Below are 12,710 nucleotides of genomic sequence, written 5' to 3'. Positions count from 1 at the left end.
ACCCGCCTAAAATCCTCTCCTAATGCATTAAAGTCTCCCAATTCCTCCCAAAAGAATAATCACAGGCAGGGCAGCACTCATACAACGACTACTGGCACAGACGTGCAGGGTTCAATCCCTATGTACAGCAGCTACTTGTCACAAGCACACATGAGTCTTTCATGTTTCTGCAGAACGGTGCTGCCTGCCACCTGTTAACAGACACAAGCAACTACACCTCAGGAAATAGGAAGGCAGGAGGTGGGCTGGTTTATGCAAATAAAAGCATGCACTGTGTCCAACCCTTGAGGAGGTTCAGGCAGTGTGCTAGAGCCTTCTTGGTCACAAGAGGTTGGGCACTAGTCCAGGGGAGCCTGTTTAGGCTGAAAGGACTGTGTATGGGCCGGCCTGATCTCCCTGTACTCCTGCACAGGACTCACTCTAAATGACAGGGCTAAAGAGTTCTGCCAGCAAAGCCTATATACAATGGCCGTTCGTGGCCGTTTGGGCAGGCAGGTGGTTGGTTGGGCAGAGGGCGAGGAGGAAGAACTGTGTTCACTCCTCTGCCTGCCTTTTTACCTCTCGCTTCCCCCCACTCACTCCTCCATCTGCCTCCCACTATGTCACACTAACTTTCCTCCTGACCTCCATTTCAAATAGGTCACTTCATTCCAACTAGGCCCAGTGAAAAGGACAAGACGTTGGGTTCTTTATGCATTTTTTCCAAAGACAAAATGCCGCGCTGCGCACATTTGCAAGTCCACAAAGCTAGCACAGTCCTAAGACGGTTTTTCATTTAAGCACTGTAGTACACCTGCCAAAAGGGCAGTGAAGCATTCCAGGACGAACTGCAGACCTAGCTGGAGGACGGGAGTGTGTGGAGCAAGCTCCAACTCCAACTCCATCTCCCTGTTCCAGAAATCCGTGGCCGGCAGTTATAGGAAGCGTGGAATGCAATCACATGAAAAGTAAAAACCCATTTCAGGCATGTCAGAAGTGGGATTCGAACCCACGCCTCCAGAGGAGACTGCCTTAGACCACTCGGCCATCCTGACTCTGCCATTTGCACCCCTCAGATGCGGCTTAGAGGCAATGTTGGAAAGTCTCAAAGACCACCCGCCTAAAATCCTCTCCTAATGCATTAAAGTCTCCCAATTCCTCCCAAAAGAATAATCACAGGCAGGGCAGCACTCATACAACGACTACTGGCACAGACGTGCAGGGTTCAATCCCTATGTACAGCAGCTACTTGTCACAAGCACACATGAGTCTTTCATGTTTCTGCAGAACGGTGCTGCCTGCCACCTGTTAACAGACACAAGCAACTACACCTCAGGAAATAGGAAGGCAGGAGGTGGGCTGGTTTATGCAAATAAAAGCATGCACTGTGTCCAACCCTTCAGGAGGTTCAGGCAGTGTGCTAGAGCCTTCTTGGTCACAAGAGGTTGGGCACTAGTCCAGGGGAGCCTGTTTAGGCTGAAAGGACTGTGTATGGGCCGGCCTGATCTCCCTGTACTCCTGCACAGGACTCACTCTAAATGACAGGGCTAAAGAGTTCTGCCAGCAAAGCCTATATACAATGGCCGTTCGTGGCCGTTTGGGCAGGCAGGTGGTTGGTTGGGCAGAGGGCGAGGAGGAAGAACTGTGTTCACTCCTCTGCCTGCCTTTTTACCTCTCGCTTCCCCCCACTCACTCCTCCATCTGCCTCCCACTATGTCACACTAACTTTCCTCCTGACCTCCATTTCAAATAGGTCACTTCATTCCAACTAGGCCCAGTGAAAAGGACAAGACGTTGGGTTCTTTATGCATTTTTTCCAAAGACAAAATGCCGCGCTGCGCACATTTGCAAGTCCACAAAGCTAGCACAGTCCTAAGACGGTTTTTCATTTAAGCACTGTAGTACACCTGCCAAAAGGGCAGTGAAGCATTCCAGGACGAACTGCAGACCTAGCTGGAGGACGGGAGTGTGTGGAGCAAGCTCCAACTCCAACTCCATCTCCCTGTTCCAGAAATCCGTGGCCGGCAGTTATAGGAAGCGTGGAATGCAATCACATGAAAAGTAAAAACCCATTTCAGGCATGTCAGAAGTGGGATTCGAACCCACGCCTCCAGAGGAGACTGCGACCTGAACCAGTGCCTTAGACCACTCGGCCATCCTGACTCTGCCTTAGGTGCTTGCCTGAATCGGCTTAGAGGCTATGTTGGCAAGTCTTTGACCACACTTAAATCCTCTTGGAATGCCTAAAATGTCTCCACAGTCTGCCAGGAATATACTCTCGCGCATCCCACCCACCCCTCCTAACCCACCACCCTCCCCATCCATTTTAAAAATGTCACTTCATTCCCACTAGGCCCAGTTAAAAGGACAACACATTGGGTTCTTTATGCATTTTTTCCAAAGGCAAAATGTCGCGGTGCGCCCGTTTGCATGTCCACAAGGCCGGCCCAGTCCAAAGATGGTTTTTCACTGGAGTTCACTTTCCCAAAAAAGAAGCGAGGAAATACAGGAAGCACTGGAAATCAACCATGAGGCCTGCAGTGCGTGCTCCAACTCCATCTCCCTGTTCCAGAAAGCCTTGGCCAGCAGTTATAGGACGCCTGGAATGTTACAATCAAATGAAAAGAAAAATTCTGTTACAGACATGTCAGAAGTGGGATTCGAACCCACGCCTCCAGAGCAGACTACGACCTGAACGCAGCGCCTTAGACCACTCGGCCATCCTGACTCTGCCATTTGCACCCCTCAGATGCGGCTTAGAGGCAATGTTGGAAAGTCTCAAAGACCACCCGCCTAAAATCCTCTCCTAATGCATTAAAGTCTCCCAATTCCTCCCAAAAGAATAATCACAGGCAGGGCAGCACTCATACAACGACTACTGGCACAGACGTGCAGGGTTCAATCCCTATGTACAGCAGCTACTTGTCACAAGCACACATGAGTCTTTCATGTTTCTGCAGAACGGTGCTGCCTGCCACCTGTTAACAGACACAAGCAACTACACCTCAGGAAATAGGAAGGCAGGAGGCGGGCTGGTTTATGCAAATAAAAGCATGCACTGTGTCCAACCCTTCAGGAGGTTCAGGCAGTGTGCTAGAGCCTTATTGGTCACAAGAGGTTGGGCACTAGTCCAGGGGAGCCTGTTTAGGCTGAAAGGACTGTGTATGGGCCGGCCTGATCTCCCTGTACTCCTGCACAGGACTCACTCTAAATGACAGGGCTAAAGAGTTCTGCCAGCAAAGCCTATATACAATGGCCGTTCGTGGCCGTTTGGGCAGGCAGGTGGTTGGTTGGGCAGAGGGCGAGGAGGAAGAACTGTGTTCACTCCTCTGCCTGCCTTTTTACCTCTCGCTTACCCCCCACTCACTCCTCCATCTGCCTCCCACTATGTCACACTAACTTTCCTCCTGACCTCCATTTCAAATAGGTCACTTCATTCCAACTAGGCCCAGTGAAAAGGACAAGACGTTGGGTTCTTTATGCATTTTTTCCAAAGACAAAATGCCGCGCTGCGCACATTTGCAAGTCCACAAAGCTAGCACAGTCCTAAGACGGTTTTTCATTTAAGCACTGTAGTACACCTGCCAAAAGGGCAGTGAAGCATTCCAGGACGAACTGCAGACCTAGCTGGAGGACGGGAGTGTGTGGAGCAAGCTCCAACTCCATCTCCCTGTTCCAGAAATCCGTGGCCGGCAGTTATAGGAAGCGTGGAATGCAATCACATGAAAAGTAAAAACCCATTTCAGGCATGTCAGAAGTGGGATTCGAACCCACGCCTCCAGAGGAGACTGCGACCTGAACCAGTGCCTTAGACCACTCGGCCATCCTGACTCTGCCTTAGGTGTTTGCCTGAATCGGCTTAGAGGCTATGTTGGCAAGTCTTTGACCACACTTAAATCCTCTTGGATTTCCTAAAATGTCTCCACAGTCTGCAAGGAATATACTCTCGCGCATCCCACCCCTCCTAACCCACCACCCTCCCCATCCATTTTAAAAATGTCACTTCATTCCCACTAGGCCCAGTTAAAAGGACAACACATTGGGTTCTTTATGCATTTTTTCCAAAGGCAAAATGTCGCGGTGCGCCCGTTTGCATGTCCACAAGGCCGGCCCAGTCCAAAGATGGTTTTTCACTGGAGTTCACTTTCCCAAAAAAGAAGCGAGGAAATACAGGAAGCACTGGAAATCAACCATGAGGCCTGCAGTGCGTGCTCCAACTCCATCTCCCTGTTCCAGAAAGCCTTGGCCAGCAGTTATAGGACGCCTGGAATGTTACAATCAAATGAAAAGAAAAATTCTGTTACAGACATGTCAGAAGTGGGATTCGAACCCATACCTCCAGAGGAGACTGCGACCTCCTTAGACCACTCGGCCATCCTGACTCTGCCATTTGCCCCCCTCAGATGCGGCTTAGAGGCAATGTTGGAAAGTCTCAAAGACCACCCACCTAAAATCCTCTCCTAATGCATTAAAGTCTCCCAATTCCTCCCAAAAGAATAATCACAGGCAGGGCAGCACTCATACAACGACTACTGGCACAGACGTGCAGGGTTCAATCCCTATGTACAGCAGCTACTTGTCACAAGCACACATGAGTCTTTCATGTTTCTGCAGAACGGTGCTGCCTGCCACCTGTTAACAGACACAAGCAACTACACCTCAGGAAATAGGAAGGCAGGAGGCGGGCTGGTTTATGCAAATAAAAGCATGCACTGTGTCCAACCCTTCAGGAGGTTCAGGCAGTGTGCTAGAGCCTTCTTGGTCACAAGAGGTTGGGCACTAGTCCAGGGGAGCCTGTTTAGGCTGAAAGGACTGTGTATGGGCCGGCCTGATCTCCCTGTACTCCTGCACAGGACTCACACTAAATGACAGGGCTAAAGAGTTCTGCCAGCAAAGCCTATATACAATGGCCGTTCGTGGCCGTTTGGGCAGGCAGGTGGTTGGTTGGGCAGAGGGCGAGGAGGAAGAACTGTGTTCACTCCTCTGCCTGCCTTTTTACCTCTCGCTTACCCCCACTCACTCCTCCATCTGCCTCCCACTATGTCACACTAACTTTCCTTCTGACCTCCATTTCAAATAGATCACTTCATTCCAACTAGGCCCAGTGAAAAGGACAAGACGTTGGGTTCTTTATGCATTTTTTCCAAAGACAAAATGCCGCGCTGCGCACATTTGCAAGTCCACAAAGCTAGCACAGTCCTAAGACGGTTTTTCATTTAAGCACTGTAGTACACCTGTCAAAAGGGCAGTGAAGCATTCCAGGACGAACTGCAGACCTAGCTGGAGGACGGGAGTGTGTGGAGCAAGCTCCAACTCCATCTCCCTGTTCCAGAAATCCGTGGCCGGCAGTTATAGGAAGCGTGGAATGCAATCACATGAAAAGTAAAAACCCATTTCAGGCATGTCAGAAGTGGGATTCGAACCCACGCCTCCAGAGGAGACTGCGACCTGAACCAGTGCCTTAGACCACTCGGCCATCCTGACTCTGCCTTAGGTGCTTGCCTGAATCGGCTTAGAGATTATGTTGGCAAGTCTTTGACCACACTTAAATCCTCTTGGATTTCCTAAAATGTCTCCACAGTCTGCCAGGAATATACTCTCGCGCATCCCACCAACCCCTCCTAACCCACCACCCTCCCCATCCATTTTAAAAATGTCACTTCATTCCCACTAGGCCCAGTTAAAAGGACAACACATTGGGTTCTTTATGCATTTTTTCCAAAGGCAAAATGTCGCGGTGCGCCCGTTTGCATGTCCACAAGGCCGGCCCAGTCCAAAGATGGTTTTTCACTGGAGTTCACTTTCCCAAAAAAGAAGCGAGGAAATACAGGAAGCACTGGAAATCAACCATGAGGCCTGCAGTGCGTGCTCCAACTCCATCTCCCTGTTCCAGAAAGCCTTGGCCAGCAGTTATAGGACGCCTGGAATGTTACAATCAAATGAAAAGAAAAGTTCTGTTACAGACATGTCAGAAGTGGGATCCGAACCCACGCCTGCAGAGGACGCCTTAGACCACTCGGCCATCCTGAATCTGCCATTTGCACCCCTCAGATGCGGCTTAGAGGCAATGTTGGAAAGTCTCAAAGACAACCCGCCTAAAATCCTCTCCTAATGCATTAAAGTCTCCCAATTCCTCCCAAAAGAATAATCACAGGCAGGGCAGCACTCATACAACGACTACTGGCACAGACGTGCAGGGTTCAATCCCTATGTACAGCAGCTACTTGTCACAAGCACACATGAGTCTTTCATGTTTCTGCAGAACGGTGCTGCCTGCCACCTGTTAACAGACACAAGCAACTACACCTCAGGAAATAGGAAGGCAGGAGGCGGGCTGGTTTATGCAAATAAAAGCATGCACTGTGTCCAACCCTTCAGGAGGTTCAGGCAGTGTGCTAGAGCCTTCTTGGTCACAAGAGGTTGGGCACTAGTCCAGGGGAGCCTGTTTAGGCTGAAAGGACTGTGTATGGGCCGGCCTGATCTCCCTGTACTCCTGCACAGGACTCACTCTAAATGACAGGGCTAAAGAGTTCTGCCAGCAAAGCCTATATACAATGGCCGTTCGTGGCCGTTTGGGCAGGCAGGTGGTTGGTTGGGCAGAGGGCGAGGAGGAAGAACTGTGTTCACTCCTCTGCCTGCCTTTTTACCTCTCGCTTACCCCCACTCACTCCTCCATCTGCCTCCCACTATGTCACACTAACTTTCCTCCTGACCTCCATTTCAAATAGGTCACTTCATTCCAACTAGGCCCAGTGAAAAGGACAAGACGTTGGGTTCTTTATGCATTTTTTCCAAAGACAAAATGCCGCGCTGCGCACATTTGCAAGTCCACAAAGCTAGCACAGTCCTAAGACGGTTTTTCATTTAAGCACTGTAGTACACCTGCCAAAAGGGCAGTGAAGCATTCCAGGACGAACTGCAGACCTAGCTGGAGGAAAGGAGTGTTTGGAGCAAGCTCCAACTCCATCTCCCTGTTCCAGAAATCCGTGGCCGGCAGTTATAGGAAGCATGAAAAGTAAAAACCCGTTTCAGGCATGTCAGAAGTGGGATTCGAACCCAAGCCTCCAGAGGAGACTGCGACCTGAACCAGTGCCTTAGACCACTCGGCCATCCTGACTCTGCCTTAGGTGCTTGCCTGAATTGGCTTAGAGGCTATGTTGGCAAGTCTTTGACCACACTTAAATCCTCTTGGATTTCCTAAAATGTCTCCACAGTCTGCCAGGAATATACTCTCGCGCATCCCACCCACCCCTCCTAACCCACCACCCTCCCCATCCATTTTAAAAATGTCACTTCATTCCCACTAGGCCCAGTTAAAAGGACAACACATTGGGTTCTTTATGCATTTTTTCCAAAGGCAAAATGTCGCGGTGCGCCCGTTTGCATGTCCACAAGGCCGGCCCAGTCCAAAGATGGTTTTTCACTGGAGTTCACTTTCCCAAAAAAGAAGCGAAGAAATACAGGAAGCACTGGAAATCAACCATGAGGCCTGCAGTGCGTGCTACAACTCCATCTCCCTGTTCCAGAAAGCCTTGGCCAGCAGTTATAGGACGCCTGGAATGTTACAATCAAATGAAAAGAAAAATTCTGTTATAGACATGTCAGAAGTGGGATTCGAACCCACACCTCCAGAGGAGACTGCCTTAGACCACTCAGCCATCCTGACTCTGCCATTTGCACCCCTCAGATGCGGCTTAGAGGCAATGTTGGAAAGTCTCAAAGACCACCCGCCTAAAATCCTCTCCTAATGCATTAAAGTCTCCCAATTCCTCCCAAAAGAATAATCACAGGCAGGGCAGCACTCATACAACGACTACTGGCACAGACGTGCAGGGTTCAATCCCTATGTACAGCAGCTACTTGTCACAAGCACACATGAGTCTTTCATGTTTCTGCAGAACGGTGCTGCCTGCCACCTGTTAACAGACACAAGCAACTACACCTCAGGAAATAGGAAGGCAGGAGGTGGGCTGGTTTATGCAAATAAAAGCATGCACTGTGTCCAACCCTTCAGGAGGTTCAGGCAGTGTGCTAGAGCCTTCTTGGTCACAAGAGGTTGGGCACTAGTCCAGGGGAGCCTGTTTAGGCTGAAAGGACTGTGTATGGGCCGGCCTGATCTCCCTGTACTCCTGCACAGGACTCACTCTAAATGACAGGGCTAAAGAGTTCTGCCAGCAAAGCCTATATACAATGGCCGTTTGTGGCCGTTTGGGCAGGCAGGTGGTTGGTTGGGCAGAGGGCGAGGAGGAAGAACTGTGTTCACTCCTCTGCCTGCCTTTTTACCTCTCGCTTACCCCCCACTCACTCCTTCATCTGCCTCCCACTATGTCACACTAACTTTCCTCCTGACCTCCATTTCAAATAGGTCACTTCATTCCAACTAGGCCCAGTGAAAAGGACAAGACGTTGGGTTCTTTATGCATTTTTTCCAAAGACAAAATGCCGCGCTGCGCACATTTGCAAGTCCACAAAGCTAGCACAGTCCTAAGACGGTTTTTCATTTAAGCACTGTAGTACACCTGCCAAAAGGGCAGTGAAGCATTCCAGGACGAACTGCAGACCTAGCTGGAGGACGGGAGTGTGTGGAGCAAGCTCCAACTCCATCTCCCTGTTCCAGAAATCCGTGGCCGGCAGTTATAGGAAGCGTGGAATGCAATCACATGAAAAGTAAAAACCCATTTCAGCCGTGGGATTCGAACCCACGCCTCCAGAGGTGACTGCGACCAGAACCAGTGCCTTAGACCACTCGGCCATCCTGACTCTGCCTTAGGTGCTTGCCTGAATCGGCTTAGAGGCTATGTTGGCAAGTCTTTGACCACACTTAAATCCTCTTGGATTTCCTAAAATGTCTCCACAGTCTGCCAGGAATATACTCTCGCGCATCCCACCCACCCCTCCTAACCCACCACCCTCCCCATCCATTTTAAAAATGTCACTTCATTCCCACTAGGCCCAGTTAAAAGGACAACACATTGGGTTCTTTATGCATTTTTTCCAAAGGCAAAATGTCGCGGTGCGCCCGTTTGCATGTCCACAAGGCCGGCCCAGTCCAAAGATGGTTTTTCACTGGAGTTCACTTTCCCAAAAAAGAAGCGAGGAAATACAGGAAGCACTGGAAATCAACCATGAGGCCTGCAGTGCGTGCTCCAACTCCATCTCCCTGTTCCAGAAAGCCTTGGCCAGCAGTTATAGGACGCCTGGAATGTTACAATCAAATGAAAAGAAAAATTCTGTTACAGACATGTCAGAAGTGGGATTCGAACCCATGCCTCCAGAAGAGACTGCGACCTGAACGCAGCGCCTTAGACCACTCGGCCATCCTGACTCTGCCATTTGCCCCCCTCAGATGCGGCTTAGAGGCAATGTTGGAAAGTCTCAAAGAGCACCCGCCTAAAATCCTCTCCTAATGCATTAAAGTCTCCCAATTCCTCCCAAAAGAATAATCACAGGCAGGGCAGCACTCATACAACGACTACTGGCACAGACGTGCAGGGTTCAATCCCTATGTACAGCAGCTACTTGTCACAAGCACACATGAGTCTTTCATGTTTCTGCAGAACGGTGCTGCCTGCCACCTGTTAACAGACACAAGCAACTACACCTCAGGAAATAGGAAGGCAGGAGGCGGGCTGGTTTATGCAAATAAAAGCATGCACTGTGTCCAACCCTTCAGGAGGTTCAGGCAGTGTGCTAGAGCCTTCTTGGTCACAAGAGGTTGGGCACTAGTCCAGGGGAGCCTGTTTAGGCTGAAAGGACTGTGTATGGGCCGGCCTGATCTCCCTGTACTCCTGCACAGGACTCACTCTAAATGACAGGGCTAAAGAGTTCTGCCAGCAAAGCCTATATACAATGGCCGTTCGTGGCCGTTTGGGCAGGCAGGTGGTTGGTTGGGCAGAGGGCGAGGAGGAAGAACTGTGTTCACTCCTCTGCCTGCCTTTTTACCTCTCGCTTACCCCCACTCACTCCTCCATCTGCCTCCCACTATGTCACACTAACTTTCCTCCTGACCTCCATTTCAAATAGGTCACTTCATTCCAACTAGGCCCAGTGAAAAGGACAAGACGTTGGGTTCTTTATGCATTTTTTCCAAAGACAAAATGCCGCGCTGCGCACATTTGCAAGTCCACAAAGCTAGCACAGTCCTAAGACGGTTTTTCATTTAAGCACTGTAGTACACCTGCCAAAAGTGCAGTGAAGCATTCCAGGACGAACTGCAGACCTAGCTGGAGGACGGGAGTGTGTGGAGCAAGCTCCAACTCCATCTCCCTGTTCCAGAAATCCGTGGCCGGCAGTTATAGGAAGCGTGGAATGCAATCACATGAAAAGTAAAAACCCATTTCAGGCATGTCAGAAGTGGGATTCGAACCCACGCCTCCAGAGGAGACTGCGACCTGAACCAGTGCCTTAGACCACTCGGCCATCCTGACTCTGCCTTAGGTGCTTGCCTGAATCGGCTTAGAGGCTATGTTGGCAAGTCTTTGACCACACTTAAATCCTCTTGGATTTCCTAAAATGTCTCCACAGTCTGCCAGGAATATACTCTAGCGCATCCCACCCACCCCTCCTAACCCACCACCCTCCCCATCCATTTTAAAAATGTCACTTCATTCCCACTAGGCCCAGTTAAAAGGACAACACATTGGGTTCTTTATGCATTTTTTCTAAAGGCAAAATGTCGCGGTGCGCCCGTTTGCATGTCCACAAGGCCGGCCCAGTCCAAAGATGGTTTTTCACTGGAGTTCACCTTCCCAAAAAAGAAGCGAGGAAATACAGGAAGCACTGGAAATCAACCATGAGGCCTGCAGTGCGTGCTACAACTCCATCTCCCTGTTCCAGAAAGCCTTGGCCAGCAGTTATAGGACGCCTGGAATGTTACAATCAAATGAAAAGAAAAATTCTGTTATAGACATGTCAGAAGTGGGATTCGAACCCACACCTCCAGAGGAGACTGCCTTAGACCACTCAGCCATCCTGACTCTGCCATTTGCACCCCTCAGATGCGGCTTAGAGGCAATGTTGGAAAGTCTCAAAGACCACCCGCCTAAAATCCTCTCCTAATGCATTAAAGTCTCCCAATTCCTCCCAAAAGAATAATCACAGGCAGGGCAGCACTCATACAACGACTACTGGCACAGACTTGCAGGGTTCAATCCCTATGTACAGCAGCTACTTGTCACAAGCACACATGAGTCTTTCATGTTTCTGCAGAACGGTGCTGCCTGCCACCTGTTAACAGACACAAGCAACTACACCTCAGGAAATAGGAAGGCAGGAGGTGGGCTGGTTTATGCAAATAAAAGCATGCACTGTGTCCAACCCTTCAGGAGGTTCAGGCAGTGTGCTAGAGCCTTCTTGGTCACAAGAGGTTGGGCACTAGTCCAGGGGAGCCTGTTTAGGCTGAAAGGACTGTGTATGGGCCGGCCTGATCTCCCTGTACTCCTGCACAGGACTCACTCTAAATGACAGGGCTAAAGAGTTCTGCCAGCAAAGCCTATATACAATGGCCGTTCGTGGCCGTTTGGGCAGGCAGGTGGTTGGTTGGGCAGAGGGCGAGGAGGAAGAACTGTGTTCACTCCTCTGCCTGCCTTTTTACCTCTCGCTTCCCCCCACTCACTCCTCCATCTGCCTCCCACTATGTCACACTAACTTTCCTCCTGACCTCCATTTCAAATAGGTCACTTCATTCCAACTAGGCCCAGTGAAAAGGACAAGACGTTGGGTTCTTTATGCATTTTTTCCAAAGACAAAATGCCGCGCTGCGCACATTTGCAAGTCAACAAAGCTAGCACAGTCCTAAGACGGTTTTTCATTTAAGCACTGTAGTACACCTGCCAAAAGAGCAGTGAAGCATTCCAGGACGAACTGCAGACCTAGCTGGAGGACGGGAGTGTGTGGAGCAAGCTCCAACTCCATCTCCCTGTTCCAGAAATCCGTGGCCGGCAGTTATAGGAAGCGTGGAATGCAATCACATGAAAAGTAAAAACCCATTTCAGGCATGTCAGAAGTGGGATTCGAACCCACGCCTCCAGAAGAGACTGCGACCTGAACCAGTGCCTTAGACCACTCGGCCATCCTGACTCTGCCTTAGGTACTTGCCTGAATCGGCTTAGAGGCTATGTTGGCAAGTCTTTGACCACACTTAAATCCTCTTGGATTTCCTAAAATGTCTCCACAGTCTGCCAGGAATATACTCTCGCGCATCCCACCCACCCCTCCTAACCCACCACCCTCCCCATCCATTTTAAAAATGTCACTTCATTCCCACTAGGCCCAGTTAAAAGGACAACACATTGGGTTCTTTATGCATTTTTTCCAAAGGCAAAATGTCGCGGTGCGCCCGTTTGCATGTCCACAAGGCCGGCCCAGTCCAAAGATGGTTTTTCACTGGAGTTCACTTTCCCAAAAAAGAGGCGAGGAAATACAGGAAGCACTGGAAATCTACCATGAGGCCTGCAGTGCTTGCTCCAACTCCATCTCCCTGTTCCAGAAAGCCTTGGCCAGCAGTTATAGGACGCCTGGAATGTTACAATCAAATGAAAAGAAAAATTCTGTTACAGACATGTCAGAAGTGGGATTCGAACCCACGCCTCCAGAGGAGACTACGACCTGAATGCAGCTCCTTAGACCACTCGGCCATCCTGACTCTGCCATTTGCACCCCTCAGATGCGGCTTAGAGGCAATGTTGGAAAGTCTCAAAGACCACCCGCCTAAAATCCTCTCCTAATGCATT

General features: G+C 50.1%; 8 non-coding genes across 8 annotated transcripts; all 8 read right to left on the bottom strand.

Moving 5' to 3' along the window:
• Window positions 1-2,060: 2,060 nt before the first annotated feature.
• Window positions 2,061-2,142, bottom strand: TRNAL-CAG (transfer RNA leucine (anticodon CAG)). Its single transcript has one exon. It is a non-coding gene; the product is annotated as a tRNA-Leu (tRNA).
• A 482-nt stretch (window positions 2,143-2,624) lies between these two features.
• TRNAL-CAG (transfer RNA leucine (anticodon CAG)) lies at window positions 2,625-2,707 on the bottom strand. Its single transcript has one exon. It is a non-coding gene; the product is annotated as a tRNA-Leu (tRNA).
• A 1,021-nt stretch (window positions 2,708-3,728) lies between these two features.
• On the bottom strand, window positions 3,729-3,810 carry TRNAL-CAG (transfer RNA leucine (anticodon CAG)). The gene has a single exon. It is a non-coding gene; the product is annotated as a tRNA-Leu (tRNA).
• Window positions 3,811-5,381: 1,571 nt separating this feature from the next.
• On the bottom strand, window positions 5,382-5,463 carry TRNAL-CAG (transfer RNA leucine (anticodon CAG)). The gene has a single exon. It is a non-coding gene; the product is annotated as a tRNA-Leu (tRNA).
• A 3,758-nt stretch (window positions 5,464-9,221) lies between these two features.
• On the bottom strand, window positions 9,222-9,304 carry TRNAL-CAG (transfer RNA leucine (anticodon CAG)). The gene has a single exon. It is a non-coding gene; the product is annotated as a tRNA-Leu (tRNA).
• A 1,020-nt stretch (window positions 9,305-10,324) lies between these two features.
• Window positions 10,325-10,406, bottom strand: TRNAL-CAG (transfer RNA leucine (anticodon CAG)). The gene has a single exon. It is a non-coding gene; the product is annotated as a tRNA-Leu (tRNA).
• Window positions 10,407-11,975: 1,569 nt separating this feature from the next.
• TRNAL-CAG (transfer RNA leucine (anticodon CAG)) lies at window positions 11,976-12,057 on the bottom strand. The gene has a single exon. It is a non-coding gene; the product is annotated as a tRNA-Leu (tRNA).
• A 482-nt stretch (window positions 12,058-12,539) lies between these two features.
• Window positions 12,540-12,622, bottom strand: TRNAL-CAG (transfer RNA leucine (anticodon CAG)). Its single transcript has one exon. It is a non-coding gene; the product is annotated as a tRNA-Leu (tRNA).
• Between the last annotated feature and the right edge of the window lie 88 nt (window positions 12,623-12,710).

Source organism: Ambystoma mexicanum, chromosome 11 (assembly GCF_040938575.1).
Source record: "Ambystoma mexicanum isolate Mex_15411 chromosome 11, UKY_AmexF1_1, whole genome shotgun sequence".
NCBI classification, from domain to species: Eukaryota; Metazoa; Chordata; class Amphibia; order Caudata; family Ambystomatidae; genus Ambystoma; species Ambystoma mexicanum.
The sequence above is the reverse complement of the archived record's forward strand: the minus strand, read 5'-3'. Positions and strand labels throughout refer to the sequence as shown.